The following is a 21,243-nucleotide window of genomic DNA, read 5'->3' as shown; positions in this document are numbered from 1 at the left end:
GAGCACTCTCAGGAAAGGCAATGATGTATATGATTGTGTGGGCCAACATGACACATTCAAATAGTTGCTGTATTGTGGCATGGGCAGAATGCACATATACAGAAGGGGGTGTTGCTGATGAGAATGAGAGTATGGATCCCGGGGTGACTCAGCGGTTGAGCATCTGCCTTTGGCTCAGGGCATGATCCTGGAGTCCAAGATCGAGTCCCATGCTGGGCTCCCTGCATGGAGCCTGCTTCTCCCTCTGCCTGTATCTCTCTCTCTCTCTCTCTCTCTCTCTCTCTCCCTCTCTCTCTCTCTCTCTGTGTGTCTCATAAATAAATAAGTAAAACTTTTAAAAAAATAAAATAAATTAAAAGAAAGAGTGAGAGTAGCCTGGAAAGGTGAATAAGACCCACTCAGAAAGGGACTCTCAGGCCCTCCCAAAGAACTAAAAGTTTATCCCAAAAGTAACCACCAAAGGAATATTCAAGATGCTAACAAAGAAATCACACTTTTGTGGGACTAGTGATATTTTAAGACCATGAGTACACATATTAAACTAAGGGGAGAGAATCCTTAGTGAGAAAATGTATTTACTGCACATTTGGGAAGTTGAGAAAAAACCTGATTCAAGTCCTAAGATGAACAAGACAGGGGGCAAGAGGAAGCTTGATATGTTCCAGGAACTAAATGGAGATAGGAGGGTCTGGAGAAGACAAATGAGATGGCACAATGTGACTGGGAAAGACGGCACAGGACCTTGTTGGCCTGTTTTCAAGGACTTAAATCTAACTCAAAATAGTTATGTGATCGAATTTCTGTTTTTAAAAAGGTTACCCTTTTAAAAGGCTGTTGAGTGAAGGAAAGGGAAGGGAAAGTGAGAGTCTATGTAGCAGGCTGCTAAAATAAATGTAGAAGAGTGCGGTATTTCAGACAAAATGTTTGGTAAGTTTGATTAATTGTTAGGCAGTAGCTCTTGAAAGAAGCATAAAAATTTGAGATATCTTTTGGAGGAGAACCAAGAGGACTGGGTGATTAGATGTAGAGGTAAAGGAGAAGATGCCAATGATGCCTCACAGGCCTAGAGCAGAAGCAAGTTGGTAGATAAGCAGGGGCATCTGGGGAAGAAGATAGAGAGTCCATTGAATAAACATTTATTAAACACCTACTATGCTATGTTCCATGTGTTCTCCTAGCCATTTGGAATATAGTAGTAAGCAAAAGTGTCAAAAATCCCTGCCCTCATATGGTTTCTATTCTAGTGGCATTTGCTTTTAGACATACTAAGCTTTAGACATCAGGCAGGTTACAGTTTAGATATTAAAGAGAATATCCAAGTGAAAAGTCTGGAGCTCAGAATAAATGTCTGAGGTTAGATAGAGAAATATATAAAGAGACGTTAAATCCATGGAAATGAGTGGGATTGCTTGGGAGAGAGTATATAGCTATAAATGAAGAATATCCAAGCCTAAGCCCATGGGAACTTCATCATTCCAAAACTGAGTGGATGAAGACAAACCTAAAAGGGGCAGTAGAAGGAAGAAAACCAAAAATTAAGATACACACTTGCCCATAACTAAACTAAACAATGCAGTGAAGAGATACTCATCCCTCCCCATCTCCTTACTCTTTTATTATTGTTAAGATCTGGGCACCCTGACCAGTGTCTCTTGTGCTTGAGTTCTATTCCTCACTGTTCATTTCATCCTTCTTCCTACAGAGTAGCAGGATATGGGCTTTGAGAGGAAAGAGATGTAGAGAAAACACGGCCCTTCTACCATTTCTCATTCCTCCCTTCTTCTTTCTGCCAACACTTGGCTCAAATTCTCCAGTCATATACTATCTCTAACAATAGGAGGGGGTGATGGGTAACCAGAGAAACTGGGAAAGGCTGACTATTATAATTCCACCATGCATCTGAGCTGGTTCTCTCTGCTCCCAGAAACCACACTGTGCCAGGAGTCCGCCTCCAGCCCACAGAAGCCACTCTTAGGGCAGAGGGACTGAGAAAGTCATTCTCTGTTACTAGTACTCAGTAAGAAAAGAATTAAGATAGTAGAGACCAAATGGAGAGAGAGAGGTCTCCCTGGTATCCCATAGTGGAAATGGACCTACTTCCCCACACAATTAGTCTTATACTCAGTGGTCAGCTACTATACTCCCACTAACATTAGACAGCAAGGAAATTTCGGTGAAATTGGCCTTTGAGGGCTTGCCTGCATCCTTAACCAAAAGGTTATCAGCATTTCTTCGAGAAAAATGCACTCTAAGTTCCAGACAGCCATCTTACAAGGGAACTCTTTGAACTCAAACCATTTGTGAATTGGAAGCGATCCAATTTACTGTACTTTAGAAGAGGAGACTGTGACATTAGCGTTAATATAAGATTATCTGGCAGACCTAAGAGATGTAATGGGGCATTTTTCATGTACCATTTCCCTCTGCCCTTGAGAACCACTTGCTATGATACCTCTGCTGGTTGAAGACAAAACCTGGCCAGGGAATCCTGCATGAGTTCAGCTCTGTGTGTACACTGTGAGCCTTCTGCATCATTACTGGTTAATCTCCAGTGGTACTGATGGAGCAGGGAACATGTGCCTGCAGGAAGAAGGCAGCTCAACAGAGCAATCCTCTAATGTGCAGATCAGCTGGCTGCATCCATAGCTGAGCAGTAACATTTCTACACTGTGATGAAAGGGAATTGGGCATAGCCTGCTCCCAATGCTGAGAAGAAGTCTACCATTTTGTTGGCACAGGGGTTTAGACCAAGGCTAACCAAGGTTACTCGGATGGTGCAGTGAGCCATGCTTTGACTGAAGGCCATTGCCAAAGGCATAAAGGAAAGGCTCACCTTGGTTTCTACCCAATCTGAGCTTAACTATTGCTACTGTGATTAAGAATAAGTGACTGAGAAGAATATAAAGATAAAGCTCAACATACCCAGGAAATAGTAAATTGTAAGATACATGGAAATAACTGTAACACTGTTCCTAGCTCCTTCAAGGATTTCAGGCCAATTAAATAAATGATGTTCTTAGGCCCTACAGAACTGTTCTGGCCAGTCTTTTACTTAAAGTAGAAGTGCAAAATCCTGATGGTATGAGCAAAAGGCTTCTGCAGTATGCCTTTAATTCCCACTCCTATTCATTGTCCAGGAAATATATAAAACTTCAGGTATATTTCAGACCAGATAGTATTTTTGATAATCATTGCTTGGAGTGGAGGCAACAATGAGGGGGAAAAGGGCTAATTTTTAATGGCATAATTTCTTTTTAGAAAAGCAACTGGTAAGTAATTAATATAAAAATACAGAGAAGCAAAATGAAGATAATAAAAGCATTCACAATCTTACAATGACTAATAAATGTCTTTTCTTTCCTATCCTTTCTTTCTTATGTTCACAAGTTGACAAAATGTCATATATAAATAATTAATTCTGTACATACCATAGAATTATGTTATAATTCTCAACATACCATTTTTGCAAATTATCTTTAATTTAGTAAATATTAATATATTTAACTAATATAATATATATTAATGTTTTCTTTATGATAATAATAGCTGTATTATATATTATTTAACTTCATAATGGTATCATAGTATCCCATTTAAAAGATATGTGTTTTGTATACTAATCCTTTATTCCTTTGTACTCAGTTTCTTCTCAATATTTTGCTCCCATAAATAATGCAAACATGGACATTCTTGAGCATAATTTTTATGCATGCTTCATGATCATTTCCTTAGAACGAAATCCCAAAAGTGGCATAGCTGTATCAAGGTACATACCTCGTTTTAAGCCTATTGATATAATTACCAAATTTCCTTACAGGAAGACTCACAACTTCTATATTTACTAGCAGCATACATGTTTGCCCATTCCTCATACTTTCTACTACTTTTTTTTTTTTTTTTTTTTTTTTTGGTTTTGGTTTTGGTCAATTTGATTACTAATGGAAAAAGAAATCACTTTTGTTTTAATTTGTGTTTTTTTATTACAAATGGGGAGAAGGTAGAATAAAAACCAAAAAGAATCTCTCTTTCATTGTCAACATAAGATAAACCTGAGCCTTCTCCACATGTACTCAGATTAACTGGACATTTGCATTAATTATACAGATGTGTCTATTCACATTCTTTGCCAGATTTTAAATTTGGTCTAAAAAGTTGTTTATAAAAGATGTTAATCTGTATATAAGTCAGATAAGAATTCAGCATGTGATAAAGGTAACATTTAAAATTCTAAGGAAATATTGCTACATTAGTTTCCCACTGCTACGGTAACAAATAAGCACAACATTATTGTCTTAAAACAATACAAATATATTACCTAATAGTTCTAAAGGTTAGAATTCCAAAACTGGTTTCACTGAGCTAAAATCAAGGCATACATAGGACTGTTTCCTTTTGGAGACTCTGAGGAAGATCTGATTCCCTGCCTTTTTAACTGTTAATGGCCACCTTGTATTCCTTGGCTTGTGGACTCTTGTTCTTCAAGGTGTATCCCTACTATCTCTGCTTCCTTCAACCCCATCTTCTTTTTTGTATGACTCCTCCTGCGTCCCTCTGATAAAGACCAATGTACTTACATTAAAACCATTTGGAAATCCACAATAATCTCTCCATTTCAAGATCTTTAATTTAATCACATCTGATTAAATCTTGGTTTAAGAACTTGGTTTGACCAAGTTCCCTTGGTCAAATAAGGCAAACTTCATGGGTCCCAGGAATTGAGACATGAACATATTTGGGACCATTTGTCAGCCTAGCAAAACTGCATTGTTAAATAAACAGTATCAAGAAAACTGACTAACCATTTGAAGAAAAATAACATTTAAGTCAGGTAACTTACTTAATAATAAATAAATAAATAAATAAATAAATAAATAAATAAATAAATAAATATAATAAATAAATTCTAGGTAGATTAAAGCAGAAGTTGGCAAAGCTGTTCTGTAAAGAATCAGATAACAAGTTGTTAGGGGTTTGTAGGCCAGGAGGCCTGTGTTGCCACTGCAGCATGACACAGCCATAGATAACACCTAAACACATGGATGGGCATGGTTGTGTGAAATAAAATTTTGTTTACAAAAACAGGTAATGGTTCAGATATAGCCAATGGGCCATAGTTTGCCAACCCTGAATTAAAGACTGGGTTTAAATTTAAAACTCTGGTTTCAGAGTCTCCAAAAGGAAACAGTCCTATGTATGCCTTGATTTTAGCTCAGTGAAACCATTTTTAATGTGGAAAAATAAATAATAAATAAATAAATAAACAAACAAACAAACAAACCAACCAGGAAACAAATAGGCAAATTTTTATGTCATCCATAAAGGAGTTTTCTGGGGTGTCTGGGTGACTCAGTCAGTTAAGTGTCAGACTCTTGATTTTGGCTCAGATCATGATCTCATGGGTTGTGCTGTCAAGCCCCGTGTCTGGCTCACACTGGGAATGGAGCCTACTTAAGATTCTCTCTTTCTTTAAAAAGAAAAAAAAAAAAAAAGACTTGTAGACTTGCTATTATACAGGTCAGAAAATGTCATAAAAATACTGAAGGTAAATAAGTGGGAAAGAAACAGGTTCTTTATACCCCGATCAATAATATTACAAAGGTGGGAAAAAGAAATTACAAAAAGAGCTAATAATGTGAAAAATTAAAATTGAAAAGACTATTCTGGAAACCTGAAAGGAGTATCTTCAGTTTTTCTTTCTGCCACAGCTATGGGTACACAAAATAGAAGTGAGCCACGTGTATCTTAAGCATATGAAAAGGATGGAGGGATCCCTGGGTGGCGCAGTGGTTTAGCACCTGCCTTTGGCCCAGGGCGCGATCCTGGAGACCCAGGATCGAATCCCACGTCGGGCTCCCGGTGCATGGAGCCTGCTTCTCCCTCTGCCTGTGTCTGCCTCTCTCTCTCTCTCTCTCTCTCTGTGACTATCATAAATAAATAAAAATCAAAAAAAAAAAAAAAGAAAAAAAGAAAAGGATGGAATGAGTGTTACCTCCCTGTCTGGACCTGGTTTCATTATTGGTAAGACAAAAGTAATAATCCCAGTCTTTGCTACTTCATAAAGTTGTTGTGAGAGTTAAAATGACAGGAAAGAATGGGAAGGAGTTTTGAAAATTATAAAGTGCCAGGATGTAGGTAAAATCCAATTTTAACAAACACTGCATATAATGCCGAATTCAACAATACTCTTCCTCCATGACCAGGCTGAAAGCAATACTATTTATAGTACTGCTTTGATGATATATATGGAAGAATTTTCTTTGAAGGAAAAAATCACAAGCTCCAGCCCATGTAACATTCCATTTACTTAGCAACACTGAATTCGTTTTTGATACTAGAAAATGTAAAAAATGTCAAGTCAAGACTATTATTAACCATTTGATAAACTAAGAGAAGTTTACCAAGACTGGAACACTGCAGTTAGGCAGGGCAGAGTAGGAGGGGCATGCAGAGACAGCAGAAGGAGTACCCAGAGACTACAACAGATAGAACACCATAACTGTGTTAGAAACCTTGGACGGGACACCACTGGAGAGCTTTCTCTGAGCAGCAGCATGATATAAACTGATCTGTGCTTTTAAAGGACCACCTTGGCTCCAAGGTAAAGAATGAACTGGAGAGAAACAAAAATGGCAACTAACAGATAAGCCAGAAAGCTTAAACAGTAGTCTGGACACAGGTTGGTGGTATTGTGAAGGAAGGCGAGAGTAATGGGGGTGGGAAAAGTAACTGGGTTCATGAATTGTCCAAGAATTAAAATCAGGACTTGGTGATGGACACAATATAGGGAATGATAGAAAAGGAGAAATTAAGAATACAACCAGGTCTCTAGGTAATGGATTACTGGAAAACAATGTCATCCCAGCATTCTTAGAATAATAATGAGGCAGCCTTATCACATCAAAACTGTAGGCACATGGGGGATCCCTGGGTGGCTCAGCAGTTTAGCACCTGCCTTTAGCCCAGGGCACGATCCTGGAGTCCCGGGATCGAGTCCCACGTCGGGCTCCAGGCATGGAGCCTGCTTCTCCCTCCTCCTGTGTCTCTGGCTCTCTCTCTCTATGTCTATCATAAATAAATAAATAAATCTTTAAAAAAAAACTGTAGGCACATGATAACAACAATAAATAACATCTACTGAGTAGTTGTTTGACGTTTATTCTTGGGCTAAATGCCTTACATGTTTTAGTTCATTTAAACCATAGAGTGCCATGAGAAATGTTTGTGGGTTTTTTTTTTTTTAATTGCAGGCAGAGGGGTGGGGATTGGCAGAGCCACCTGAAGCTTTATTTTGGAACAGACACTTGAATTGGCTTTTAGTTAGAGGCATGGGCAGGAGGGAGTACCCAAGGCAGCAGACTCCCCTCAAGGGTAAGCTGAGGACTGGGGCTGAGCCCTAGGTGGGTCTCCTGTTCTCACCACTTCCCTGTACAGCTCCTTCCTCCAAAGTCTCTATGGCAGACACAGAATGGGGGAGGCTGGGAGAGACCACAGCGGCTATTCCCTTGGACAGGACATTGGACAACTCAGACACCAGCCTCCCATCACAGGTCTTGACCTTCTTTACAACTACAACCTTGAACAAGCTTCCCTGGCTGAAGGGACTGCTGAAGAGTCCCTGCCAAAGTCAAAGACTGGACTGGAAGGAGTTCAGGTCATAGTTGAGGCCAGGGTTTGTGAGCCTCTCATAGGCCAAGTGCAGGCCACCTGAGTAGCTGCTGGTGGTCTTAGCATGGATACTCATGTTCTGCATCCCAGACCCCAGCTGGCTCTCCTTGCCTTCTAGCAGCTTGTGGTAGGCAGTGACTTGACATTCAGGAGTGCCTGGTACTCATGAAGCTGCTGCGCCATGTCCTGCTTGGCTCACTGTAAGGCAGCCTCCAGCTCAACCACCTTGGCATTGGCATCCTTAACACCCAGCTCCTCATGCTGTTCAGCATCAGCTGTGGCAGCCTCCAGGGAAACCTTCTGGCTTTTGAGGTCCTCAATCTCAGGCTGAAGTCAGCTGATGTTCTGATTCATCTCAGAAATCTCCATCTTCATGCACCAGAGGTCATCCTCTTGCTTCCCAGCCAATGTCTGTAGCTCCTCATACTTGATCTGGTACATGGTCTTGGCCTCAGCCTGGCTGCAGTTGGCGATTTCCTCTTAGTGGGACTTGACCTTGGTGACAATGCCGTCCAGGTCCAAGGAGAAGCTGCTGTCCATGGAGAGGACCACAGACATGTCTGAGACCTGGGATTACAGCTTATGTGTCTCCCCTTCATACAGCTGCCTTAAGAAGTTATTCTCACTAGTCAGAGCTTCGAGGAGAGACTCCAGGTCTACCTTGTTTATGTAAACTTCATCTATACCCTTCTTGATGAGGACAAATTCATTCTTCATCTGGATGTTCTTTGATCTCCTCCTTATGTTTATTCTTGAAGTCCCCCACCAGCCCCTGCATGTTGCCAAGTTCCACCTCCAGCTCCAGCTTCTCCGAGGCTACTGCATGTCCAGCCACCACCAAGGGTTGTTGATGTAGCTCTCAAACACATTGTCTTTGTTGCTATAAGTAGTTTTCTGCTGCTGAAGGAGGCCCTGCTCAGACTCCAGAATCTTGTTCTGCTGCTTCAGGTGCTGCAACTTGTTGATGAAGGAGGAAAACTTGTAGAGGGTCTTGATCTGCTACTTTTCCTAGGTGTGCACAGCCTGGATGTTGGGGTCCACCTCCAGCTTAAGGGGGCTCAGCAGGCTCTGGTTCACTGAGATAGCCATGATGCCTCTCACACCCCTGACCTTGCTGTAGCCCCTGACCACACTCCTACTGCTGTTCAGACCACCCCAGAAGCTGCTGCTGCTGCCCACTCAGGAGAAGGTGGAGGAGCTGATACATGTGCCAGGTGTACTCATGTAGGAACAGTTGCTGAAGGCCCTGGGGACTGGAGGTGGACATCTTGTAGGACTTCTGGGTCACCCTGAAGGACATGGTGGAGGCTGGAATGGAGGCTGGGGTGAAGGAGAGTAGGCTGACCCTGATGGAGCTTCAAGAAAGGGCCAAGAAGCTGTTTTTAGGTCAAAATGTTTTAGAATCATTCCAGTTTATGGATATGGAAACCATAACATTGAGGAATTGACTTTCAAGTTCCACCAGATAACCAGTGATAGAGATGGCATTTGGACCTAAGCAGTCTACTTCCAGAGCCCAAACCCTTGACATTCATCAGGAGGAAGATGAGTGAGTGAGTGTTCTCTGAGTCAGAACAAGCTCATCTGGAGAAGATGCGGAATGCCAGCAAAGATCCTCATGTGCTAGCAGGAGAAAATAAACTATAGAAATATTGAAAGGAAAAAATGGATCTTATAGATAAGTATTTCCCCTTGGGAAACTATGTGTCAAGACAAAAGGCTTGCTTTCTTCCTGGATTAGGTGTCCAAGATATGATACAGAGTCAGTTATAGAAAATGGGATACACGTTAGTGATTGTGATGTGTCAACTTGACTGGGCTAAGGCCAAAGACAAGTGGCCAAACATTATTTTCATATGTCTGTGAAGAGGTTTCTGGATGAGATTAACATTTGAATTAATGGATTAAGTAAAGCTGATTGTCCTCCCTAATGAGGGTGGGCCTCATTCAATTCATCAAAGATCAGAATAGTACAAAAAGGCTAAGTGAGAGGAAAGCCCTGCCCAACTGCTGTGCTGAGACATTGGTCTTTTCCAGCCTTCAGATTTGGAATGAAACACTGGCTCCTCTTAGGTTTCAAGCCTTCTGGCTTTTGGACTGGAACTCATAGCATTTGTTCTCCTAGTTCTCAGGCCTTTGGACTCAAACTAGAACTATATACATCAGTTATCCTAGGTCTCCAGCTTGCTGACTGCGGATCTTGGGACTTCTCAGCTTCTCTAATCCCATGAGCCAATTCCTTATAAAAATCTTATTATAATCCACAGTATTAGTGTTCTCAGGATAAATATAACTAATATGATATATCTGTCATCTACATACCTATCTATCTATTTCAACTGTTGATAGGATTAAATAGTGAAAATAGTATGTAAGGCCTTAAATTTCCTATAAAAAATCTTATGATTCCAAAGTTTTTCTCTGAATTTTTTTATGTTATTCCTGAATGAATAAATCACTGTTAGTCAGTGTTCTCCAGATAAATAGAACCAATATGATATATACATCTATGCAAATATTTTGGAACTATAGGGGCTTACATAGGAAATTTAAGGCCTTAGATACTATCTTTCCATAGTTCATTTTATTAACAGTTGGGATTTTAGAAGGAAGTGGCACGCAGTTTCAAAAAAATCTATTGTTCTAAATTGAAAAATACCTTCCCAATTTATCTTTGTGTGGCCTAAACATTCTATTGTAGTACTAAAATTTATAATATGTTAATGCCTCTGCTTTTGATAGGAAATAATAATTTCCTTAGTAGTTAAGAGATATCCACAGCACTCTTCCCTGCCCCACCCTCTCAATCCCTCACTCATTTCTAGGTTATACTTGGCATAGTCCTAGGGAATGGAAAATTCACCAGGCCAAACAAAGGGGAGTCTCCACTTTTACCCTCTTCTCCCTCATAGAGATAGGGAAAAAGTTTCAAGAGGCAGCTCCTTGGAATCTTCTCCTAAATCTAGCAAGGCCTAAAGTAGATAGGCTGGACAGGCTCTCCCCTGAACACTGAGACAAGTCTGCTCCCTTCTCTTCTTAAACTCAGTGGCTACACTAGACTTACATTTTTTTTTTTAAGATTTTATTTATTCATGAGAGAGAAAGAGAGAGAGGGAGGCAGAGACACAGGCAGAGGGGGAAGCAGGCTCCATGCAGGGAGCCTGACATGGGACTCGATCCAGGGTCTCCAGGATCAGACCCTGGGCTGAAGGTGGTGCTAAACCGCTGAGCCACCCGGGCTGCCCTAGACTTACATTTGTTAATCAGCATAGTCCCCAATGTCTTTTGTGGTCTTAGGAGTAGAGAAGGAAAGCAAGCTTGTTGCCCATCCCCTTCTAGCTTAGTCAAGAAGAATTAGTCATGTGATACATCATTGCTCCCTATAGGTCCTCTTTATGGCTTCAGCCAAGTCCCAATATAGTTGAGCCTTGAACAACATGGCTTTGAACTACACAGGTTCACTTATACACAAAATTTTTACACTATATTACTTCAAGTGTACTTTGTCTTTTATGATTTTCTAAATAACATTTTCTTTTCTCTATCTTACGTTATTGTAAGAACACAGTGTATAATATATATAATATACAAAATATGTGTTGACTGCTTATGTTATTGATAAGGCTTCCTTCCAGTCAACAGTAGACCATTAGTAGTTAAGTTTTAGGGGTGTCAAAGTTATACATGGATTTTCAACTGTGCAAGGGATCAGTGCCCCTAACCCCCATGCTGTTCAAGGGCCAACTACACTCAGGATTGATGACTTTGCTGGCCATTGCCTTTAATGTATATATTTACACCAAAAAAGTGACCAATCCAGATAAAGATTCATGTTGTCCTAGATCTCCTAACTGAAAACGATCTTAAAGTCAACTTCATTCTTTTACTAACACTTTCTAGGCATAATCAAATTTAGAAAATATCAAAATGTTATTATATATTCCTCAATTCTAAATTTTCTATTAATTATGTTTCTATCAATTGTGGTTTCACTTTCACATTTTCACCAGTGAATTGACTGGTTTGTTGGTTTTTTATCCCTAGCCAAACTAAACAAATTGAAATTTATTATCCAATAAAATTGTATTAATTTATAGTAGCAAATTAGTAAAAGTAGTAAAAATGTTAAATGGTCAAATGTTTAAAAAGTATACAAGCTGTTGTTTCTACCTGTCCCTTCCCTTATTTTGGTTAGATAACACATCTCTAATGTTAATAAACTATCCTGCCTCCACCTCAGACAGTGTTGTTCTGGGTGCTTGTACACACATTTGCTCTCTCCTGGCCCAAAGAATACTACCTCTGTGGTCATAGCAGTGGTTTTAGTGATAGGCTTATGACCCAAACAGGGCCAAAATTAATCCTGAGGTTTTTGTTCAAGCTTTTTATTCAGTTCACAATATATATTTCTTGAAAGCCTACTATGAGTCCAGGCCCTATTGTAAGTTATAGGGATATTGTAAATGAATAAAACAAAACAAAACGGTAAATTCCCTACCATCATGATCTAAACATTCTACTAAGGAAGACTCTAGAACAAGCACAATAAATATGATAAATATACTGTATGTAATACATTAGTGTTAAAAACTAGGGCAAAAAACAGGAGAGATGTGAATGTTGATGGAAGGAAATACTAGAATTTGCTCAGAGGTCAAATAGCAGGTGGATAACAGTCACTTTTTCATCTGCAGCTGCAGAGACCCATTTCTGCCTCCAGGAGAGGAGAGTTTGACTGAAAACAAATCCAACTTGGGTCTGGCTCAGTCAGTTGTGTCCAACTTTCAGCTCAGGCTATGATCTCTGGATCTTGAGATGGAGCCCAGCACTGGGTGTGGATCCTGTGGATCCTAAGATTCTCTCTTTCCCTCTCCTTCACCCCTCCCCTCACTCATGTGCATGTGTTTCTTCTATCTCAAAATAAAAAATTAAAAAAAAGGAAGGAAGGAAATGAAGGCAACTCAAAGGAAAGCAGAGCTTAGAGTTGCAGTGAAACAAAGTCCTGATGACTTCATTGGAGCACCTGGACTCAGCTGTGCCTCAAAGTTTTTTTTTTGTTTTGTTTTGTTTTTTTCCAGTTATATGAGGCAATAAATACCCTTATTTTTTTTTTCTAAACTGGGTTTTCTGTCACTTGCAACCAAAAAAGATCTGACTAATGCCAACATTTGCAGGTATATATAGAAACCTAAAGTATCTTACAATGTGTTTCTAAGTGGGGTTCCTGCTGTACTTGGATTATTGAATAGCTAGAACTCATTTCTAATTACCAGTATGCATTTACATGTAAACACCTAAAATCCGAAAGACCTTAAAAACAGCAGGTTCACTTTAACGTGTTTAAATAAGTTCCTTAAAGTGTAGTTTATACTCTTAAATTAAGGAACTCTTTCATATAGATTGTTCCAAGGTCACTCTTGTCCAAATCAAGGAATTACAGATTTTAAGTTGTCTCAGTTAAAAAAAAAAAATCAATTAGATTTTACCAGAAACATTTCTGCCATTGTGCATAGGATAGTTGTATTTTGGACTTTCTTGAAGCACGACACAGAATAAAGAAAATTCTCACCTTACCTTCCATTGGCAGGGTTGGTTATATTTTGAGAGATATGTATGTAGTCAAGGACCGATCTTCCCCCGCTCAAAAGGAAGAACGAGTCATGCATCACTAGCCCTCCTACCACGCTAAGGGTTCCAAGATAACTTGACCACATAACAACGATCCGCCATGACATACAAGCTGACTAGAACCCCAATGCTGTATTGAAGTTTGTTTGAATTTAAGATTATAGAAAGCAAAGAATTGGTGTTAAATTTTCCACATCCTTCTTCCTCCATTTCTCCCTACAATTCTATCTTACTTCCTTTCCACCCCTAAATCAAAATGAATCATAGCAAAATACACAGACACACACACAAAAGCACAAATGTCGAACTGCTCTCCCTTTCAACCCAATATCCCTTGGGGCACCCTTTCATATGGGTGCAAATGTAGCATGTTCTCAAGCAGGACTTCTGCTCCCCTAAAGCAACCAAGAGGGCCCAAGCAGGAAACAAAGAGATGATAAACGTCTCACATTGTAAGTGAGCCATGAACAGTTAGGGAGCAGACATTTCCTTGGGGGTTAGAAAAAGGAGACTAATCTAACTCTGCCATCTGAGCCATCCCTTGACAGACCCCACCTCAGGCTATATGAGCTAACTAACTAAAAGAGGACATTCAAAGGAATTCTCAGAAATGGGAATGAGTCATCAGCCTGGGTAAACTGGCCATGTCCTTTCCTCTCCTTCCCGTAGAGGGAAGACTGAAGGTACTCCTCTCCACTTAGAGAAAAGGGGTTTCAAAAGTACCAGGCATAGGGTTGCCTGCAAGGATAGGAGCCTGGATTCATTCCCCCAGGTTAGATGTCTGCACATGCAGCATAGTTGATGGGTTACCTGTACCTATCTGAACAGGAAAAAGGATAATTAGAAAAAGAGAGCTGAGCAGGGCAAGGGGTGGTGAGTGGAACATCTTTCCTGTGCAAAGTTCAGTAACTTTGTTCTGATTAGGTGGATTCTGGGGGAGATAGCTTTCTGTGAGCCAGTTTTCTGGTACTCCATCTTAACTGAACCTAAGGTGGTATCTAAGGGCATTGCAAACCTGGGGGTGGGGGTTGGGACATGCCTCCACACTAGAAAACAGAGGGTAGGTCTCCTACAAGGCTCCAATGATCTTGTATAGAAATCTTTAGGAAGAGAATCAATAGTCGACCACTTTTATCCAGAGAGCCAGCCACACCTAGCAGAGGATACAAGACACAGTTTTTTCAGTAAAGCCTCCAGTGAGCCTTCACACCTCACCTTGTCTACCTGTCGCAGCACCAAGAAAATATAGGTAAAAAAAAATAGACACAAATGCAAAGGAGCAGACCAAACCCCTGCTACTCCAAATGTCTCAGGCCAGAGCTTTGAGAAGGAGAAAGAAGCATTACATGAGAAGGAGAGTGAAGTTTTAACGTAGATAAGTTGGGAACACCTGGGTGGCTCAGTAGTTAAGCATCTGCCTTTGGCTCGGGGTGTGATCCCAGGGTCCTGGGATCGAGTCCTGCATTGGACTCCCTGCAGGGAGCCTGCTTCTCCCTCTGCCTATGTCTCTGCCTCTCTCTTTGTGTCTCTCATGAATAGATAGATAGATTGATACATAGATAGATAAGTTGGAACTGGCCTTTTTAAATATCTTAAATCCACTGTAGGGACACCTGGGTGGCTCAGTGGTTGAGTATCTGCCTTTGGCTCAGGTCGCGAACCCAGGGTCCTGGGATCAAGTCCTGAATCAAGCTCCCCACAGGAAGCCTGCATCTCTCTCCCTATGTCTCTGCCTCTGTGTGTGTGTGTCTCTCATGAATAAATAAAATAAAATATTTTTAAAATATGTCTTAAATCAACTGGAAAGCTATGGTGCCCAAAGTAGTGGTGTCAAAGGGAAGGGGGAAAAGATCCATCAGAATATGGATTAAGATAGTAATTAATGAAAAATACAGTCTGTTCTGAGTCAGATTTCTGTCTGGAAGGTTCAAGTCTCTCAAACATCCCCTAAAAATATACCTCTTCCATTTGCAAAGACCTACGGCCAATTTGCACACCACCAGCTCCAGATTCCCATGAGATCTCAGGCAATAGTTTGTGGTAAAAAGTGCTAGGGGAAGACAAAGCAACTATTTAATATTGAGAAAATCCAAGATCCTCGAAAAGGAGGAAGAAAAACCATAGCATTTCTGGTAGCCCCTCCTTATCTGTAGGCTATACATTCCAAAACCACCAGTGGATGCCTGAAACCACAGATAGTACCAAACGCTAAGTATCCTAAGTTTTTTCCTATGCATACATACCTATGATAAAGTTTAATTTATAAATTATGCACAATAGATTAATAATAACTAATAAAATAGATCATAATAATCAACTGTAATAAAAGTTATGTGGTCTCTCTCTCTCTCTCTCAAAATACCTGTACTCATCCTTCTCCTTGTGATGATGTGAGATGATAAAATGTCTATGTGATGAGATGAAGTGAGGTAAGGACACAGGCATTGTGATGTGGCATTATGCTACTACTGGCCTTTTGAGGATACATCATCTGCTTCCAGAGCTTTTTTCTTTGGTGGTGGAAAACTGAAGTCCACATGAAACCAGAAAATGCAGTAACCATGTAGAAGTAGCCAGTAAGGAGTAGGAGCAAGTGAAGCCAATACAAGCATAGAGATGCATAGGTGAGAGATTGTGAGTGAGTCCTGACAGGATGGAGACCCTGGAGGCAGTCATACCTCAGGCCCATGGTCTTCCCGTCCACCTTGCACCTTGACCAAAAACTCATAAGTTCTCTGTTCTAACTTTGTTGCACGGGGTTTCTGTCCCTTAACACCAAGCAATTTAAGAGGAGTAAAACTACACACAAAAATGCCATGCCACCACAATGGTTTATACTCCAGGCTAAAGGAATAAGAGACAAAAAAGGGGAAGACTCATGGTCTAGAAGAAATAGATTTCAGGCAGGGTCAAGAGGAGATGTTATGGATGTGGAGGAGACTGAATTGGAAGTGGCTGTTCAGGTAACAAAAAAGCAGAGATCTGAAAATATTGTTGGAAGAAATATTCTAAGATGAACTAGGCTCTGGAAAGTTTTACCCTACATCAAAGAGTAGATAGTTGGAAAAGTCCCTGAGCTCTATCAGTTCTGGGGAAAGCAAGAGTCAGACAAAGAGGAGCCCTGAATTCCTCAAAAGTATCTACACACCACAGTTAAAAGGATGAGTTTAGGAGAGTTGCTTTTAATTACTATTTTAGCAATGGAACTCTTTCTTCTAATGAAATATTACTTAAAACACAAATATAGAGATAAGCAATAAATGGATTTCTTGAGCAATTTAAACCATTATTGCTCACCCCCCAAAGGTTTTTGTTGTCTGAGGAACCCCTGAAGCTCCTCCAGGAAACATCTAGATTTTGCAGAGCATAGGGCGAAAACCAGGAATATGCTTCTAAATGCGTGTCTACTCCACATACCTGGTACTATGCTTCAAGACAACCCAACCAGCTTTAGCAACTAAAATAGTGTCCATCATACAATACTTATAAAAAGCATGGAATTTAAATAAAGGTACTTGGTACTTTTGGAAGGAAAATAAACCATATCTACACTTGCTTGTTTAGACTAGTTTTTTTTCCTTACCAAATCCTTAGGTTCATAATGATTGTACCAGTGTTTTCCTCAACCATGCTCCCACATACCAGCTTTACTCAGAAACTTCCATGTATATTTAATGCCTGTATCTTGTAATTTACTGAAAAGGACAAAGGCAGAAGTCCATTCAAGGCCATAAGACTGCTTTTTCTCCTAAGAAACTGTCAGCCAAATTTCTCAGGGAGGAACTGGAAATGAAGTGAGAGACATTGATAAATTTCCTTGCTGAACAATCAATAAAAGCCCCACCATCCTGTTCAGACTCCCACTGTGGAAGCAAGGGCCATAATTACATTGTCAAAAATTCAAGTTACCCAGGTTGACAGCGACCCCCTTGAAAAGTGACAAGTGATTGACACTTGGTTTGGGGTAGTGAACCTGGACTGGCAGACAGAGTGGGGAAAGAAAAAGCACGAGTGAAATTTCCTTATTGACTACAACTGGCCAGACCCCAGACTGCCACTCTGGAGGAGTCCTGAGACCCTTGAGTCACATTTAGAATCCCAGTGAGCCACTGACAGGATTTCCTAAGCAATCTGAAACCCATCAGAGATTCCGAACAGAACAGTCCACTCCCAAATCCCAAGAAAGAGAAAGATGGTGCTATGTGTGTGTGTGTGTGTGTACAAGTGTGTGAGTTTTCCTACATTAAAAGAAAAACATGAAATGCACTTTCAACTCCATCGTTCCTCATGACAGCTGAACAGAAAAGCCTGTTTGCTTAGCTATGTGAATCCATGATAGAAATCAGCTGGAGCAGAAGGGTTCCAGGGGTGGCAGTGAAGAATGTGATAGGAGAGGGAAGGTGGGAAAGCTGTAGTCCTGACATGCAGACCATTTGTGTGATTCTCTGTGACCTGAGCTGGAGCTAAATTAATACCCATCAGTCAGGCCTCTCACTGTTGAACATGAGGGATAAAATGCCTACAAAAGGCCTCATTACTGGGCAGTGCTCTGCTTCTGGCTATTCTAGGGCCCATACAAATGGTTTCCAGAAGACTTTCTTATAACCAAACCCAGAAATGGTGGTTTTCCACTGCTGGGAAGCAGCTGTGCCACCAGAGATTAAAATCAAAAGGTGTTTACTGGATGGTGGGAACAGAATAGAAGATGCTTGGTAATATTGCTAAAACCTCTCTCTTGCTCTGACCAGAAGGGGTAGACAAGGAAATTAATAAGGAGAAAAATCTCTAGGCAGGGCTGGCCTTATGCCAAATTTTGAGATAGACGCCCCACACCCTCTCCCCACTAAAAGAAAACATGAGATAATTGGCACTGGGTCCTCAGTGCTTGGGCTAGCAGGTAAGAATATACTAAAATAGTCATAACTAACTCTGCTTGTGTGTTAGTTTGTGCCAAACACTTGAGAGTAGTTCATAAGCAGTAGATCTACAAGGTGGGAACCATATTTTCCTGGTTTTATGGAGCTTCATTTGTCCAATTTGTCATAGATGGTAAGTGTCCAGAACTGGACAGATTTCTGATTCCAAAACTATGAACCGCTAATAACCAGCATTTCCCCAAGAGTACTTAGTGAGCTGTCTGAATCAGATCTCCTGAGGATCCCACTGAAATGCACACTTCTAGGCCCACTAGGGCCCACCGAGTGAGTCAGACTCTGGGGGTGAGGCCCAGAAACCTGGATTTTAAAAATCTCCTGGAGACAAGTCTTCTGTGCACTAGGTGGTGAATCTCACTACATCATGCCAGGAAGCTGAGTGAAGGCTAGGCCATTAGGGACTTTGGGTGTGAAGCACTGAATCAAGTTGCTCGCCGTTTTGCATACTTGACAGCAAAAGAAAATTAGTTTTTCCCTAAAGCCCCAGTGTCACCAGACCCACGTCTGGCCCTGAGAAAAGGCCAGTGAAATTACGTAATGATTTTAGCCATGCTATACAGCCCCGCCAGAGGGGATTCTGAGACCTCAGGTGTTCAGGAGACAGGGAAAGGGGAGGACTGATGAGCTGCAGGCTGGGGTGGGGATACTCTGACAGACACTGAGGGAAGCAAACCCTCTCTCACTAACTGCGCTCTTTCCCACACAGTGTTTCCTTCAAATGAATGAGATGTGGCGGCATCATTTCAGAGAGGAAAATAGCTTGGCTTTGCAAGTGTTCACTGTGCAAGTGCTGCGGTTCTCCAGAGATCCTAGTTACCTCCACACTGGCAGTGCTATGCGGAAATGGGTAAAACAGTTGTTAATAATGACCTAACCCTGGGAATGCAGGAAAGGAGAGGGGGAGGAGGTGGAGGGAGCAGAAGAAAGAGAAGGAGAGAACAGAGGAGAGTGTCTGCACTCTCAGTATCCAGTAACATCACAGGGCTTAAAGCCACAACATTGTTTTATGACTTTCAGAATTCTCAAAACATATTAGAAGCATCTACTCTGTTTTGGTTGCCCCACATTGATTGATTATAAACAATGAAACTAAGGATTTTCTTAACTTGACAATTGTCAAGTTGACACGCAAAGGCTTAGGAGCACAGGGTACTTTGAAAATGCAGGCACAATAGAGGTTTATTTTTTTTTTCTTAAAGATTTTATTTATTTATTCATGAGAGACACAGAGAGAGGCAGAGACATACATAGAGGGAGAAGCAAGCTCTCTCCAGGGAGCCGATGTGAGACTCGATCCCAGGACCCTGGGATCAGGACCTGAGCCAAAGGCAGATGCTCAACTACTGAGCCACCCAGGTGCTCCTAGAAGTTTATTTATGAGTTGTTTTGCTGATTCTTCATAATAGAACATGAGCATGAGATGGGTTGGAATGAAAGAAATAGAGTAAAAGAATTAGGAGTCTTCACTCTTCTTCATTTGCATTTCCATTTCTAGCAAGGGGTATGCATCTGCATCGTATAGGACAGTGGCTCTCAAACCAGAGGACCACCGTTAAGCTTCAGGGTCCTTCAGATGGTCTATAAAAAGTACTGATCTGTGCCCTCTTAACTGTTCTTCTGCTGTGTTTTTCAGTGGTAAACAGCAGTACACTGGAATGGTAGCCTAAGTGGCCTCTGGACTGGCGCAAACATTTGAAGACCACAGCTGATGTGCAAATTGAAAACCCTCACGATGCTAGACTACCACATCAATGTAAGTTCTTGCTGATGAAGATGGGAGAAGAGTCCTTCCATAAAGTAGAACATAAGAATCAGTACTGTATGCATTTGGAATTTCTGTCTAGATATGGGTTTTTAAGCCTTGCAAACTCTGTCCTCAGTATATAGCAGCCTGGCCGGTGCAAAGTCAACACTTAATAAGTGCTTGATGAAAAGATTTCGTTTCCTCTCACAGTAAGCCAAAAGAGGCAAAAGACTACATTTTAGTAAACTATGATTGAGGCCCAGAGATTATACTAGTCCCCCCTTATCCGCAGTCTTGCTTTCTGTAGTTTCAGTTACCCAGGATCAACTTCAGTCTGAAAGCTGATGATCCTCCATCAGACATATGGTTGGGAGGTCACTAGGAGCCTAACGCTACATCACAATGCCTACGTCTTTCACCTCACTTCGTCCCATTATGGAGGCATTTTATCATCTCACATGATCACAAGAAGGGTGAGTACAGAATAGTGAGATCTTTCAAGAGACCACATTTATATAACTTTTACTACCTTCTATTGTTATAATTATTTTATTATTAGCTATTGTTAATTTCTTATAGTGCCTAATTTACAAATTGAACTTTATCATAGGTGTGTGTGTGTCTGTCTATCTATCTATCTATCTATCTATCTATCTATCTATCTATCTATCTATAGGTTTGGTACTCTATTGTTTCAGGCATCCACTGGGGGCTTTGGAACATGTCTCCTACAGATAAGGGAGGACTACTATATAATAAATAGAGCCTTGACAGAACAAAATGACAGATTCCTCAGCATAGCTACAAGCCCATGTCTAGAGTAATCATTCTATGATAGGTAATGGGGTTTTAGTTTGTCACGCCAATATAGAAACACCAACAGAGATAACATCATGTTTTCTGGACTGAGCCACTATCTGGAGCCTACCTATTGATTTCCCTTGGGCTCATGCTTTGTAACCAAAAGTATATAAGTAGCAACTGAAAGATACTTAAAGCTCCTCATTTTATACTTAACCACTTACTAGTTGATATTAAATATTCTCCTGGCACACTTAGTAATTTCTTGAATCTCAAGGAAAATGAACATGCCCATTTTGCCAAGTGAGACTAGGTGATTGGAAGGCAAAACTGCAGCAGAAGCACATGTAACCTAGTTTTTTTGTTTTTTTGTTTTTGTTTTTTTTTCCCCAGAAATCCATAAGCACCCAACCCCTCCGGGGCAGGATCCTCAGTAGAACTCTACCCGAACCCTACTTATAGGAAGGGAAG

General features: G+C 40.8%; 1 protein-coding gene, 1 long non-coding RNA gene and 1 pseudogene across 3 annotated transcripts in view; 1 reads left to right on the top strand and 2 right to left on the bottom strand.

The window, feature by feature from the left end:
• Nucleotides 1–21,243, bottom strand: part of PKHD1 (PKHD1 ciliary IPT domain containing fibrocystin/polyductin) — a 470,542-nt gene that overhangs the window by 278,766 nt on the left and 170,533 nt on the right. The window lies entirely within an intron of this gene.
• On the bottom strand, nt 7,394–8,965 carry LOC144317879 (keratin, type II cytoskeletal 8 pseudogene; annotated as a pseudogene).
• The window catches only part of LOC144317385 (uncharacterized), a 34,225-nt gene continuing 28,764 nt past the window's right edge, over nt 15,783–21,243 (top strand). Inside the window, exons 1-4 of the long non-coding RNA XR_013383367.1 lie at nt 15,783–15,917; nt 18,934–19,074; nt 19,861–19,980; nt 20,279–20,444. This is a non-coding gene — a long non-coding RNA (uncharacterized LOC144317385). The remainder of the gene's footprint in view (nt 15,918–18,933; nt 19,075–19,860; nt 19,981–20,278; nt 20,445–21,243) is intronic.

Source organism: Canis aureus, chromosome 7, assembly GCF_053574225.1.
Source record: "Canis aureus isolate CA01 chromosome 7, VMU_Caureus_v.1.0, whole genome shotgun sequence".
NCBI classification, from domain to species: domain Eukaryota; kingdom Metazoa; phylum Chordata; class Mammalia; order Carnivora; family Canidae; genus Canis; species Canis aureus.
The sequence above is the reverse complement of the archived record's forward strand: the minus strand, read 5'-3'. Positions and strand labels throughout refer to the sequence as shown.